The following is a 16,186-nucleotide window of genomic DNA, read 5'->3' on the forward strand; positions in this document are numbered from 1 at the left end:
ATGTTGCAGCCTGTGATGAATCAGCTGATGTGTTTTCTCCCTCTGTGTGTCTGCAGGTTTTGGTTCTGGGCAACAAGCGGGACCTACCAGGAGCTCTGGATGAGAAGGAACTCATAGAGAGGATGTAAGTGTGATCTTTGTTTACAGCGTCACAGGCCTCGTGGACGTGCTGCAGCCTCGTGTCATAAACACCAGAGCTGCACCTCTTTATGACTTTCTGTCTGTGTGATAAAGTTGAAATTATAACAAGAAGAAGAACTTTATTTCTATAAAAGCCATGTTGACAAAGTGCTGTCCAGGAAACTATAAACAGAGGTTTACAGGCTCAGCTTTAAACAACATGACAGCTGTCCAAAGTCCAAACTCTACACTCCAAGATTAAACATTGATGTGAGGGATGAAGCAGGCACAAGGTCAAACTGAGGTTAAAGCCTCAGTGTGGGATTTTAATTTCTGTTTTTATTTTTGTTTTATTTTACCAGAAATATTACTTTAAGGCAGTCCTGATTACATTTTTAATTATTTTATTCAATATTTTATTATTCATTTTAAAAAAAACAAACAGGAAATAGTCATATATAAAAGGAAAAAAATTAAATAACTGTATGTAAAAAGTGAATACCACAAAATAAATACAACCAGTAAGTGGTTAAAAAATAATACAAATTAAATGTAAATTATAACAACAACAAAAAAGTTACAAAACTTATTATTTTTGATTTTTTTTCTTCATCTAAAAAACAAAAAAAGATTTAATTTGATTAAAATTTTTGAATTTTTTATTTTAATTTCCAAATATTAGCAGATTAACAGAAAATAGACATATATATATATATAAAAGGAAAAAAGGAAATTAATATTACAGACAGCAGGTGGTTCATAAATAATGAAAATCAAATGGGAAATAGAAAAACAAAAAAAGGTTACAAAAGCTTTTATTTTGTTTTTCTTATTCTATTTTACCAGAAATATTAATTTAAGGCAATCCTGATTTATTAATTTATTAATTTAAATATTTTATTTTGCTTTTTCATATTTAAGCACATAAACAGAAAATACACATATTAAAGGAAACATAAATAAAACTGTAAAAAGTGAAAATTACAGAATAAATTCAGACAATAGGAGGTTCAAAAATAAAATAAAATGTTAAACATTAAAACAAGAAAAAGTTACAAAATTGAGACAAAAATTGACCCCTCACCTCAAAGGTGATTTAGAGCCTGTCTGTCAGCATGTCAGTGAGCCTGTCTGTGAGCCTGTCTGTGAGCATGTCTGTGAGCATGTCTGTGAGCCTGTCTGTGAGCCTGTCTGTGAGCCTGTCTGTGAGCCTGTCTGTGAGCCTGTCTGTGAGCCTGTCTGTGAGCGTGTCAGTGAGCCTGTCTGTGAGCCTGTCTGTGAGCCTGTCTGTGAGCGTGTCAGTGAGCGTGTCAGTGAGCCTGTCAGTGAGCCTGTCAGTGAGCCTGTCTGTGAGCATGTCAGTGAGCCTGTCAGTGAGCCTGTCTGTGAGCCTGTCTGTGAGCCTGTCAGTGAGCCTGTCAGTGAGCCTGTCTGTCAGCGTGTCAGTGAGCCTGTCAGTGAGCATGTCAGTGAGCCTGTCGGTGAGCGTGTCTGTGAGCGTGTCTGTCAGCGTGTCTGTGAGCCTGTCTGTGAGCATGTCAGTGAGCCTGTCTGTGAGCCTGTCAGTGAGCCTGTCAGTGAGCATGTCTGTGAGCCTGTCTGTGAGCGTGTCTGTGAGCATGTCTGTGAGCCTGTCTGTGAGCCTGTCTGTGAGCCTGTCTGTGAGCCTCTCTGTGAGCGTGTCAGTGAGCGTGTCAGTGAGCGTGTCTGTGAGCGTGTCTGTGAGCGTGTCTGTGAGCCTGTCTGTGAGCCTGTCTGTGAGCCTGTCTGTGAGCGTGTCAGTGAGCGTGTCTGTCAGCGTGTCTGTGAGCCTGTCTGTGAGCCTGTCTGTGAGCCTGTCTGTGAGCGTGTCAGTGAGCGTGTCAGTGAGCGTGTCTGTCAGCGTGTCTGTGAGCCTGTCTGTGAGCCTGTCTGTGAGCGTGTCAGTGAGCGTGTCTGTCAGCGTGTCTGTGAGCGTGTCTGTGAGCCTGTCTGTGAGCCTGTCTGTGAGCGTGTCTGTGAGCGTGTATGTGAGCGTGTCTGTGAGCGTGTCAGTGAGCGTGTCTGTGAGCGTGTCTGTGAGCGTGTCAGTGAGCGTGTCAGTGAGCGTGTCTGTGAGCCTGTCAGTGAGCGTGTCTGTGAGCGTGTCAGTGAGCGTGTCAGTGAGCGTGTCAGTGAGCGTGTCAGTGAGCGTGTCTGTGAGCCTGTCTGTGAGCGTGTCTGTCAGCGTGTCTGTGAGCGTGTCTGTGAGCGTGTCAGTGAGCGTGTCAGTGAGCGTGTCAGTGAGCGTGTCTGTCAGCGTGTCTGTGAGCGTGTCAGTGAGCCTGTCAGTGAGCCTGTCAGTGAGCGTGTCTGTGAGCCTGTCAGTGAGCGTGTCTGTGAGCCTGTCTGTGAGCCTGTCTGTGAGCCTGTCTGTGAGCCTGTCTGTGAGCCTGTCAGTGAGCCTGTCTGTGAGCGTGTCTGTGAGCGTGTCTGTGAGCGTGTCTGTGAGCCTGTCTGTCAGCGTGTCTGTGAGCATGTCTGTCAGCCTGTCAGTGAGCATGTCTGTCAGCCTGTCTGTGAGCATGTCAGTGAGCCTGTCTGTCAGCCTGTCTGTGAGCATGTCAGTGAGCCTGTCAGTCAGCATGTCAGTGAGCATGTCAGTGAGCCTGTCTGTGAGCATGTCAGTGAGCCTGTCTGTCAGCCTGTCTGTGAGCATGTCAGTGAGCCTGTCTGTCAGCCTCTCTGTGAGCCTGTCTGTGAGCATGTCTGTGAGCATGTCTGTGAGCCTCTCTGTGAGCGTGTCTGTGAGCCTGTCTGTGAGCCTGTCTGTGAGCCTGTCTGTGAGCCTGTCTGTGAGCGTGTCAGTGAGTGTGTCTGTCAGCGTGTCTGTGAGCCTGTCTGTGAGCCTGTCTGTGAGCATGTCTGTCAGCGTGTCTGTGAGCATGTCTGTCAGCCTGTCAGTGAGCGTGTCTGTGAGCCTGTCAGTGAGCATGTCAGTGAGCCTGTCTGTGAGCCTGTCTGTGAGCATGTCTGTGAGCATGTCTGTGAGCGTGTCTGTGAGCCTGTCTGTGAGCCTGTCTGTGAGCATGTCTGTGAGCCTGTCTGTCAGCCTGTCTGTCAGCCTGTCTGTCAGCGTGTCAGTGAGCGTGTCTGTGAGCGTGTATGTGAGCATGTCTGTGAGCCTGTCTGTGAGCCTGTCTGTGAGCCAGTCAGTGAGCGTGTCTGTGAGCCTGTCTGTGAGCCTGTCTGTGAGCGTGTCAGTGAGCGTGTCTGTGAGCGTGTCAGTGAGCGTGTCAGTGAGCGTGTCAGTGAGCGTGTCTGTGAGCCAGTCAGTGAGCGTGTCTGTGAGCCTGTCTGTGAGCGTGTCAGTGAGCGTGTCTGTGAGCCTGTCTGTCAGCCTGTCTGTGAGCGTGTCTGTGAGCCAGTCAGTGAGCGTGTCTGTGAGCCTGTCTGTGAGCCTGTCTGTGAGCGTGTCTGTGAGCCTGTCTGTGAGCATGTCTGTGAGCATGTCTGTGAGCGTGTCTGTGAGCGTGTCTGTGAGCGTGTCTGTGAGCCTGTCTGTGAGCATGTCTGTGAGCGTGTCTGTGAGCATGTCAGTGAGCCTGTCTGTCAGCCTGTCTGTGAGCATGTCTGTCAGCCTGTCTGTCAGCGTGTCAGATATCTTTGAGATTAAAGTTGTCCATTAACACGTCTGAGGATCAGTTGGAAGAACTCATCTTCTGTTTGTGTTTGTGATCAGGAACCTGTCGGCCATCCAGGACAGAGAGATCTGCTGCTACTCTATCTCCTGCAAGGAGAAGGACAATATCGGTACGACTCACACTCACACAGATCAACACAACATGAGACACAGGACAGACTGTACATTAGTTTATTAGAACTTAGGTTCTAAAAACGTCATACTGAAGAAACTACGCACTAAAAAGGGGACGCATCAGAAGAGCTGAGACGAGTCCTTGAACCACTGGAGTACCTGGTTTATAAAAACACTTCTTTAAAGGCAGACTGCAGAGCTCTGTGCAGCTCTCAGACTTTAACCTTCATTTATCAGGAATAAAACACAAACACTACCAAACAGTTTAAACTTACACTTCTAAAGTACTTCATTTACTAATTCATAAGATCATGAATGGAGAGAGGTGAAGCTGCAGGGCTCTGTGATCATGCCTCTGTATGTGTTGTTGTTTTAATGCTCATGTCCCGTGAGCTGCAGACAGAAGACGTTCCTGTTCATCACTGTTTTGCTGTTGTACGGGAGTCACTTTTCTCACTTGGTGCAACCTTGATCCCAGTTTCTGATCGAGCTCAAAGAAAGAAAACGTTGACTATGTGGTGACTCCTTATCGACTCAAACTATGACGGGCACTTTCCTGTAAAGACTGAATCCAAAACTGCAGACTTAAAACGAGAGATTGAGTCCATTAAAATGTTCCCTGAGGGAATAAATCAACGGTGAAGTCGGGGCGTTTTCTCCAAGACTTAGTTAAAACCAGGGTTCCTTTCCTAAACATTGCAGTCGCCCCCTGCTGGACATTAGCAAGAATGCAGTTTGCCCTTACATAGCACCTTTCATACATTAAAGCATGCAGCACACAAAACAACAGAAACAAATACAATAAAAACAGGAGAATTAATAAAATGAGTAAATATAGAAATCTATATTAAAAATCAGTTAAATAAAAAAAGTCTGATAAATACAAGAAATAAATAAATGTTGTGAAACTGATTATAATAATACTGAACTCATCATCCTGACACTTCATAAACTTTCAGATGTTCTCTTTTCAAACTCTTTGTCTGGAGTGTTTCTGACTCTCTCTCTCTCCACACACACTCTCTCTCTCTCTCTCTCCCTCTCTCTCTGCTGACGTCACATCTGTCTCTCTCTGCAGACATCACTCTTCAGTGGTTGATCCAACACTCCAGGACTAAGAGGAGTTCCTGAGAGACAGACACGCCCCCAAACAGAACAGGCCACGCCCACCTGTACTTATACACACTCGCTCTGATCAAAACCTTCCCCCGAATCTTTTACCCTGATCATCCTCACCCCCCGTCCCCTGTCCCTCCCCCCAGCTCACCCCTTCCTCCCCCCTCTCTGGGATGCACTGATACTCGTGTGTTTTTATTCTAGTGACGCGTCAAACGGAGGCAGGCGAAGGTGTCAGAAACCAAAGCGGAGTCATTTTCTACACGATGAAATCACGCACAGGGTCGCACATGTTCTGGAATAACTCGCCGTACTTTAAATTTCCAACTCTGACTTGATGTTTCTCTTTATATCTGAAGAGCAGAAGTTCACCCTCTCTGCAGCACACACACATGCAGCCATGTTTTAGGGACGGCGTCTTAGTTTGAGTCCTTGCAGTAGTTTGAAGCGTACCAGCACACATGCACCGAGTCACCTGCAGCTCATTTCTCCAGGAAACAGAAGCAGGCTTTGGTTCCAGCGTCTTAAATCCCTGAATTCAAGCCAAAGAAGTTCACACCACTGAGAACTTGCATCTTAAATTGCTCACAAGATGCTTTTACACCTTTCATTGAACACAAATCTCACAACATAAACACTATTTATGGAACTTTCCTCGCTAGAAACCTGACCCTGCGTCTGATAAGAAGACACTAGAAGGTGCCGTGTCCACTAACGATTCTGCGTCCTCAACGTCTCCTGATTCTGTCTCTGTACTTCCTGATCAGCAACCAATCAGAATCAAGAAGGGGCGGGACTTCTGGTATTAATTTGAAGGAGAAAAGTTATCACTCCTTTCTTTTCGAGGTATGATATCTGAGTTTAGAGCTGCTGCTGATGCCGTGACATGATTTCTATCAATCAAAACAAGTATGAAGCATACAGAGCATTTTACATCAGAGCTAACAGGAAGAGGAAGTGCAGCGGGATCACTTTTGTGACAGTAAACGCTGGTGAGAAGCACTCTGAGTATTAGGTTGCAGTGTTAGTGAGCACCACACAGTCCTCATGCTTCCTGGAAAGATCAGCAGCAGTGAGAAGAGAAGTGTGTGTCCCAAAGAGGAGGCCGGTTAGCTTAGCGCTTTTATTGAGAAACCAGGGACAGCTCTGGCATGAAAGCTGGAATATAAATCTCTGCAGACCATGTCAGCTCTGCCACGTCCCAAACATAAATTTGGTCATATGTCGACATTTTTCTACACTTTACTCGAGGAAGACTGAAACAGGACTTCCACCAGATCCGTGTCCGGTCCGTCTCCGTGCTCTCTCGTCCGTCAACGCCCACCGGTTGTGTTTTCAGAGCGCAGCACGGAGCAGGACCTCCGGACAGCTGGAGTCATGTGACCGAGATTTCCCCTCAGTAATCCCTGAATCAAGGATCCTCCTCCTCCTCTCCTCATCCATGTTGTCTTTCTGGTCCTCTGAAAACCTCTGACCTGTTGACTCCAGGCCTGGCTCCGCTCATCATGACTTTGGTTTGTTGTTGTAGTTAAGTGAAATACGATCTGGTGATAACACAGAGTCTTTTATTCTGAAAATTAACCGGATGTTTTCATTTGGTTTTGGTGAAACCTGACTTCCTGTCCCGCTCCATCTGCTCTGTTGAGATTGATGCGTCGTGCTCCGGCATCCGGCACGAATAGAAGTCTTGTGTATCTGATCCGGAGGACTCAGACCTGCTGGAACGCAACGGAGCAGATCCAGTGGAAGTTAACACATTGACTAGAATAGAAACCTACATCAGATCTGGTGCCGTGACGGATCAGAGACGGACCGGACACGGATCTGGTGGAGTTTGGCCTTAAGAAGCCCTGCAGCCGTCACTGCATCAGCAGGATAAAGTGTCTGATTCTGCTGAGACAAAGACGACAAAGTGAAGCGTTGATAATGTTGGAATCCGGTCTTAGAGCTGACCCCGTCTGCAGCTGCTGTCCTGGTTCTCCTCATGGATTCTCTGCAAAAGGGGGGGATCACTTTCAAGAGTGTCTCTTTGCATCATGTCCCTTCTGAATTTTCCATCGCTACATCGGCGCTAGTTAATCTGAGGTGTGCTAATAGCTAGCGTAGCTTCATCTGACTGCATGAAAACCGTGTGAAAGCAACCAGACGTCCAACAGACTAAATGTATTATACATTACTAAAATGTATAACTCCTGCGTTGTCCATTACACCGATGCAACACTACTTCTGCAATGCCTGTTTCGTGTTACGCTAACACCCGGTGTCCACACGTCTGGAGTTTTGCCTTCGGTGCTGAAACTAAACAACGTAAGAGTTGTGTTTCAGAAATCAACACCAGCTTCGACGAGCAGCAGGCGACACGACGTGAAGAAGAAGCTGCTTTTCAAAACACTACCACTCGCCTCGCGGTGTGATATGCGTTTCCAAGGGTTCGTTAGCTCGTTAGCTCGTTAACTCGTCAGCGTGCTCAGAGATGAACGTTTGAGTGCAGAAGTTTTGCTTTAAAGAACACAAATGAAGAAGTGAATAAGACCAGCAATCATACGAGTGAGACTGAACAGAAGAGAGGTATCAGTGCATCTCTACAGATCTGCGGAGACTTCACGCGCTCGCCAACGACACATCGTTAGCATCGTTAGCTGGAGCCTATTTTTAGGATCTGTATTCTTCCTGAAGTTCTCCCATGATCCTCCTCTCCTCCTCCTCTTCCTCCTCCTCCTCCTCCTCACCTCTTAACTAGTTCCCACAAATTTGCCTTCATCATCTCCTCTCCTTCCTTTCCCTCCCTGGTTGATTTCTCTTCCTCCTCTCTACCTCCACATCTGCCATCCATCCATCCATCCCTCGTTACTTTCACGTTTCTATAACCCTGAGAAGCTCCTCCTCTTCCTCCTCCTCCTCCTCCTCTTCCCTCGTCTCTTGTGATCTGCTTGTCCTCCTCTGTGTTCCCTCTCTCCTTCCTTCCTTCCTTTCTTTTCTTATTTTTGGATGTAACCTTTTCTCCTCGCCGCCAAGCCCCGCCCCTCGTTGCCTCTCTCTCTCCTGCCGAGCGAGGGATTAAACCTTTTTATTGCACTGTTGATTTTGGTTTTGTAAGATATTAATAATGAGAATAATGTTAATAATCTTCTTATTGTGACATAACCTGGTCTGTCCAGATTTAAGGAAGTGGTACTTTAACTGGAGAAGGAGAAGAGTTCTTGTTTCTGTTCATATCTCTGTAATAAGCTTTTTATTTCTTAAATGTTTTATATTGTTCTTTTTTTATTGTTGTTTTTTGACTTCATAAGTCGACTCTGGATGCGGTTCAGTGTTTTCTGCTCTGAGGCGTCAGCTGATTGGACCAGGGATGTCACGTGATCAGACTCCTACATGCTAGGTGTTTATGATTTTAAAGTTTTCATTATTCCAGCATCTCCAGTTTCAGTTTTTTTAAGAGACACTTTCTTTATAATCATCTCGATTATCTCAAAGTCTTAATTGAATTTGTCTTTCCAACACCTCATCCTTCCTCACAATATCTGAGCATATGTTTTTAATTATTACTAAATGGCAAACTAAATATGGATGTCTAATGCTGCCAATGTTGAAATAAAATGATAAAAACAATCAAAAACACATTTTATTATTCTCTTTTTATTTTCATGCCGTGAGTCCGTGGAAGCAAAGGTCTTTAAAATGCTAATATCTCAAAGTGGTTACTTTCTAATCTTGAAAAAGCTGAATTATTATTTTTATCAATATTAAATTATTATGTTATTTACAGCAAAATATGAGAGAGGATTAGGGCCACTTAAAAACATCATGTATATATTTTTAAATGTATTATAGATTTTGAATTTTCATATTATTCACATTAATTTAAGAGAGGATTATGGCTACTGAAAAAAATGTGTTTTTTTTTTGAGAATTTTTACTCTTTTTTTTCTAGGAATAACCAGAAGAAATTAGAACCACTGAAAATATGTATTTAAAATTTTACTTTTTTTTAATTTACTTTTTTTTTTTTTTTAGGATTCTGACTTAATATGTAAAACAAAAAAAATCAGAAATAGGAGGAAAAAATAGTGGCATTATATTTTGGGAATATTTGCTACTGATTTTTAAAAACAGTAAACAGGTTTCTTCTTTGGAGGAAAACAGAATATTTGACATTTAAATGGAACAAATCTTCATTTAAATGAAAGCTGCAAGCAACGCAGTCCAGCTCCTCTGTTGCAGTTGTTTGCATATGATGTGCAATGGAATACATTTAAGAGTTTTATGATTTATTTTTTTTTAAATCAAAACAATGTTTGCAGAAAATGTTAAAACTGCAAATGTAATATTTAAACTATACCACAAAAAGGAGCTCCATTCAGTAATCACACTTTAAAGGTCCTCCAAAAAAACAAACAATAACCACGCTGGGAAATAAACCAAATGATAAAATGACAGAAAATATTTAACACTGATTTAAAATTAATAAATAATAATATAATAATTTAATTTGGAGAGCACTTTTCAAAAACCAGGTTACAAAGTGCTTTACATGGGCAGCAAATTAAAACAGGCAGATCATAAAAACACAAATCATGATCAAGAAATAAAACAGATTTTAAAAGACATAAAATTCCCCTAAAGGAACTGTAAAGGAATGCAATTATTTAGAAATATATTTCTAAAGACGGTTAAAATAAAATCAAATCTGTGAAGGCTCTGCGATCAAAGTTTGTTTTAAGAAGGGATTTAAAAGAGTTCACAGACTCAGCAGACCGGATCTCCTCGGGCAGATGGATCCAGAGTGTTGGACCCCTCACTGCGAACCTCCTGTCCCCTTTTATTTACCTTTTAAAAATAAATAAATAAATCTCATTCTTAGTGGAAATATCCAGCAAGTAGCTTTTTTAATTTTTTTGACTTCAGTCAGGACTTCACATGCAAAAGTCCACTTTAAGTTTCACAATATTCAACATAATTTTAAGAACAGTAAAATCACTCACATTTACCTTTTAGGAAAAATAAAACATTTACAGAAAGTGAGATTTTAAATCCTTAATGTGCACACAGAGGGTAAACTTCAGTTTTATGAGTGGGGATCATTCCACAGGAAACAGGATTCGTCTTCAGATTGAGTCAATTTATTCAATTTGTTCTCGTCTGTTAATAAAAAAACAGCTTCACATGATGTCTGCATGTAGCTCAAATCACCGTTAGCACAATGCTAACACAACGCTAACACCCTCACAGATTCTCCCACTTTGCTGAATCTATCTCAGATGTTTTCCCCCTGTCACGTTCTGACACATCCTGGTCCAGTCAGCAGCCAATCAGAGCGCAGATCAAACAGGAAAAGGAAGGAGCGTTACCTGTCTGTATGTTATTCTGTACAGAGGTCGTTTTGTTGAAGAGTGGTCATGATGTGGGAGATTAAATCTGAAGCACACACTCTTACTCTCACTAACTTTCACTGTCGGGCCAAAGGGGGTCGGTCTGGCTTCAGATTAAGAGTCAAACTGATCAGTCGCTGCCAAACTCAGAGTCCAAATCTCAACAGAAGATCCCTAAGGAATCCACATCCCACATATGTTCACTTTAGCGTCACATAAGACCAAGAACCCTGACCCTTCCAGTCCATTTGGGAAGTACTCAGACTGGGTTTCCATCCTTCATGGCACCACTCTGTGTGAGGAGGAAGCTGTAGGATGCTGTATGGCACAGATTACATGTAAACAATGCTTACCATTGTTTTTGTAGCATGAACCAACCATTGGTTATTTCAAAGACGGGTTCAGAAAGTTCCACATGTTGGTTTTTAACTGCATCAAACCCATCCCATATTAAGATCAACGATCTGAAGCAAGCTGGATTCAAATCCCTTTGAATGGGAGAAGGTCCAAATGAGTCCCAAGCTTGTGAAGTGGTCTGTTTCCAGCTCGTGGATGAGTAACCTGACCCCTAATGGTCCACAGCAACACGAGACTGAAAGAGACCCCCCAAAGAGTTCCATCTTAGGTCATCGGCTGAATTGAAAGTCTAGATGACGACCCCCTTTTTTAGCCCGACAGTGTGAAGCCGCTCACTCTCAGTAACCGAACCAGAGCTGGTGTTCAGGACTTCATGTCTGACTCCGCTCTGGTCCACTCAGACTTCATTGATAGATCTGTTGATCAGCCAGCACAGCGTTTATAAGTTCTCAGAGCCGTCAGAGGAACCAGACTGCAGAGGGACTCTTTAAAGTCACGTGTACTCTCTCGTGAAACTTCACCTTTATTTGATTACATCCAACAGAGATCCTGCGGCTAGACCTTAAAGGTGACATATCCTGCAACATGGACTTCTTAATGGTTCTCTCCCTGAAATCTGTGTCCCTGTCTACAACCCCCCTGAAAAGTCAAAGACTCCATTCTGCCCCTGTTCTGATTTCTCCACCTTTCTGTAAATGTGTGCTGAAACCAGCCGTTTCAGTTTTCAGTGTTTTTCATACGTCACAACGCCATCCGGTCTGTAACAGGAAGTCAGAGCTCGGAGCTTGTTCAGCCCATAGACTGTATAAAATACAACTCAACCCCTCCTCCGTTTTTCATTCCCTGCACACATGTGTGCTAACAAGGAGCTTAGGAGGGAGGCATGCTAGTTGTAGGCTGTCTTAATAAACACAAAGGTCGGTTTGACTCCCCACGTCTGCAGATTTGAAGATCTAGTGGAGGATTTTTAGTTTTCATGGAAAAGTGCTAGCGCTAGTTAGCATAGCCACATAGCTACATGTTGGTAGCCGTGTACCAAGACACACGTCGACATGCTGACAAATAAAACAACAAGAAACACTAAATCTGTGACCAATGGTTCAGAAAGGTCCTGCTGCAGGCACCTCTCCGTCAGGATCAGATTCTGGATCAGATTCAGAGGGTTGAAGTAACGCGGGTCTGTGAGCAGCCGTGTATATTCAGCCAACATGTAAACATTAGATCAACGTGCTGGACGGCCGAGGCCACGCCCACTTCACGAGGGGGCGTGGTCAGAGAGCTCATTCTCATTTAAAGACACAGAAAACAGCCTGTTCTGAGCAGGGCTGAAGAAGAGGGGTTTACAGGCAGACCAGAATCTGATTTCAAAGTGTTTTTATGAGCAATAAACTTTAAAGACATGTTTGGGGACCTCTTAGACCAAGATATGTTGATGAAAAAAGCGTGATATGTTACCTTTAAACTCTGTACGACACCTTCTGAAGACCGCTGTTGGTGTTTCCTGTCTTTGTTGAAACATTCGTACACGTGAACTTTGAAGTCTCCCTCCCAGCTCCGCTCTGACCGGCTCCGTCTCTTCTGTTTGCATGCCGAGGGAAAGGATTGTATATGTTTGGGACCTGATGAAGTAATCTGTAATGTTGGTGCCACTTTACCATTAAATGGCCTTAATCCAGAGTATCAGCCTGAGTATTAACCCACAGAGGAGCACACGCACTGACATGTGACGGTGTGTTTACAGTGCTTCTCTGATTGAGGATTACACTGGAATATGGTCATGGGAATGTAAAGTTTGACATGTTTTTTTATTTCAAATCATCTCGTAACGTCTCGTGATCCTGCGTGGACAAACCAGGAACTGTACAGGATGGAAATGTGGCGTTAGGATCCTGAACGGTCAAGAGCGAACGAACCCGTGTAGATCTTTGGTGTTACAGATTCAACTCGTCATGAGATTCCACGCACATTCTTTTAGTTTCAAGAGCAAACCTGAACTTTTAGAACAGCTTGGAAAGAGCAAGTTCCACAAGTGTTCCTGAGCTTTCTGCGACTTCATCGATCCAAACCAAAGCTCCTTTTTAACCCTGACGCTTTCAGTATCACACGATCCTCATCGTGGATTTGTCCTGATCAATCAAAAGTAATGGACCGTACTTTAAACTCTGGATCCTTAAAGTCCAGTGTCAGTTTAATCTGATGATGTGGCGTCCCGTAGTCTTGGTGTTGGTTTGTTCACGCAGGAAGTCCACGCTGAGACGACCCGTCACTTTGAACCTGTTTGTACATTATTGTTTGATTCAGTTGATATAATGTGTTTTAATAGAAACATGCTTGTGTATGATACTAATTAAATACTATGAAGAAACAAAGAGGAGCTCCTGGCCTTTGTTCTGATTTATTTTTTATATCTTAAAGAAACTGTGAGGACATCTTTTATGTTAGCTCCTCTGGTGGCCGTTAAGTGTACTGCAGTCACACGACACGGACGCCCGTGGTGACCACTGAGACCGAAGGTAATGGACTGTTATCAGGTAAGCTCTTTCCTCTTGTCTAGTCCCAGTTCAAGGTCGCATCCTTTGAAGGACTTGGTCTTCAAATACACCAAACTAACAGAAACTAACAGTTCAGCAGCCTGCTCTGTGTGTATGTTAATATATATCATACTGTAGCTGTGGAGTTTTATATTTACTGCAGAACAATGTTCATTTTGTTAACAACATTTATGACCATAAATGTTCGTCAACCAATCCTTTTTTCTTTTTTTGTATAAGATTGTTTAATTTACATTTTACATTATACACATCTACACCATAACAAACAAACAAACACAAATAAGACAAATAAACAATAAAATAAAAACAAAAATACATACAGACATGCAAATATTTTGACTTCATATTTTGACTTAAGCTATAAAGGACAAAAAAAGACTAAATGTGACTGAAACTAAAAATACATTTTCATCTAAATGAAAAATAACACTCAATAATAATAAACACACTCATACTGTGTACACTGGGTTTGTTCCTAATGAACACAAATCTTTATCACCTTTTAGAAGTCTGTTTAAATATATTGTTGTATGCAGTGTTTCTGAATAGACAGCAGGGGGCAGCATACACTCACTCTCTCTCACACACACACTCACAGACACACACTCACACACACACAAACACACACGCACACTCACACCAAACCTTCAATCAGTGTTTTTCTCATGGGCTGTGTTTGTCTAAGTGTGTCTCTTGTGAGCAGTGTGTGTGGTCTCAGCTGCTTGTGTGTGTGTGTGTGTGTGTGTGTGTGTGTGTGTGTGTGTGTGTGTGTGTTGGGGTCAGCTCTGGGGTCAGATTCAGACTAATTTGTCTCTCCGGCAGCAGCCGACCTCAGCAGTTCAGCTCCTCGATAATGATCATCCTGACGGTCAGTCTGAAGGCTGGAGGTCAGGAAACATCATAAACATATCACATCGTGACGTCGTCAGCAAACAGTTACACACACACTTTTAAACAGGAGTGCAAAAAGATTCATATTTAACGTGATAATAACCTCACAGACTTCTAATGGGACATCTGACAGTTCAACAATTATATGCAAAAAGATGCAGTGAGAGGGAAATCAACTTTAATGTGGATGAACTTATTGAATAACCATTAATCCAAAGTGATTTACAGCAAACAAACTGAGGAGAACAGGAAACAGATAATAGTATCTTGTATAGTAATAGTAGTCTTGTAATCGAACCGGGTCAATGCATGTGGTGTTTCTGAGCGCGCTCAGTAGAAGACCTACAAAATAAAATCAGCAACATGAAAGCGGCTTTGAGCAACAAGCACCGCCCCCAACGTGGTCCAGGAGGAGGTCCACCTGTCCCCCCATTGAAGGATGAGGACTTGTTAAGGGAGTTGTTTGTGAAGGATTCACTTCACAGTGTTTCTGGTAGGTTCCCTCAGAATGATGTGGCGTCTCCTAAATCTAAATCTGATGTATATTTCAACATCGTCAGACTTTTCCAAAGGATCCGTTCGATCCCTAAATATCTGTTGTCTTCATATTTGGTCTTAAACAGAAACACATAAACACGATGTCCTCCGTCCTTTAAACAGACTAACAGGTGAGGTCATCCTGCTGTTAGACCCTGTAATGGTGGGGTCTACCTCCATTACATGTGAGGCTTTGTTGGGGCGTTAACCTGGATCATGCAGACCGCTGATCCATTCTGTTTCACCATTAGTACAAACTGGACGTGCAGACGGGCCCTGGTCTTCATTAAAAGTCTGCATCTGGATCAGGATAATCCAGTTCAGTTACTCTGTGATAAGTCAGGATCAAAGTGAGCTGGATTACAGAAACAAAGATCTTTAAACCAGGAGTTTTAGGACAAACCAGGCCGAGGCGAGGAAGCTAAAAACTTGTGCGTGATGGTTATGATGACCACGAAGCATCGTTAAACTTCAGAGGAGGGACAGATGGTTTCACCTTTAAAGCAGAGCGTGTTTCATTATCTCTACCATCAGTATTTATTTCAGGGTTTGGAGGATGATGGACAGTTCAGAGGAGAGAGAGAGAAAAACAAGAGGAGAGTTTTCTCAGAGAGTCAAAGAGGTACGAACAAAAACAGAAAAAAGAAACAAAAAGAGGAGAAGAAGAAAAAAACGAGGCTGGTCATTTAACCGTGACGTGATCGAACTGATAAAACCTCCAACGACTTCATCCTCCTCTTCCTCCCTCCATCCATCCCTCCTCAGACCCTCCCTCCTTCTTTCTCTCCTGTCAACAAGTGGGTTTCTCTCAGAGTGTGAAGTGTGTGTGTGTGTGTGTGTGTGTGTGTGTGTGTGTGTGTGTGTGGATCTACTTTTATTCCAATCAACAAAGAAGAAGGCCTCAGTGTTTCCTGTCTGCAGTACAAGGTGGTCCCACCAGTGTGTGTGAGTGTACGTGTGTGTGTGTGTGTGTGTGTGTGTGTGTGTGTGTGTGTGAAGCTCTCCATCGGGACCCCGTGCTCGTTGTCATGACGATAGTATCCCCCTCCTCCTCCCTCCTCAGTCCTTTCCTCATCAGTTTTTCCCACAGAACAAAACCAACATTGTGCTCCTGGTTTTCACTGTGTGTGTGTGTGTGTGTGTGTGTGTGTGTGTGTGTGTGTGTGTGTGTGTGTGTGTGTGTGTGTGTGTGTGTGTGTGTGTGTGTGTGTGTGTGTGTGTGTGTGTGCGCCCTCATGTGTGAGACATTCAGGTCAGATTAGTTTGTGTTCATTGAGCTCAGAGAAACACACATTCATACACTTACACACTCGCTGGAACACACTTGTTGCTCTTCATTCACTCACCTGTGTTTCTGATGAGGAAGCTCGGTTACACACACACACACACACACACACACACACACACACACACACACACACACTTGAAGATGAGTGGTACTTCATGTTAGTGGGTTTCACACGGCGAGT

At 43.4% G+C, this 16,186-nt stretch overlaps 1 long non-coding RNA gene across 1 annotated transcript; it reads left to right on the forward strand.

Annotated features, from left to right (window-relative positions):
* The first annotated feature begins 55 nt into the window (after nt 1-55).
* LOC117821424 lies at nt 56-13,106 on the forward strand. The gene is made up of 3 exons (XR_004632967.1): nt 56-124; nt 3,821-3,891; nt 4,974-13,106. It is a non-coding gene; the product is annotated as an uncharacterized LOC117821424 (long non-coding RNA).
* The last annotated feature ends 3,080 nt before the right edge of the window (nt 13,107-16,186 follow it).

The sequence above is a fragment of the Notolabrus celidotus genome, chromosome 11, assembly GCF_009762535.1.
Source record: "Notolabrus celidotus isolate fNotCel1 chromosome 11, fNotCel1.pri, whole genome shotgun sequence".
NCBI lineage: Eukaryota > Metazoa > Chordata > Actinopteri > Labriformes > Labridae > Notolabrus > Notolabrus celidotus.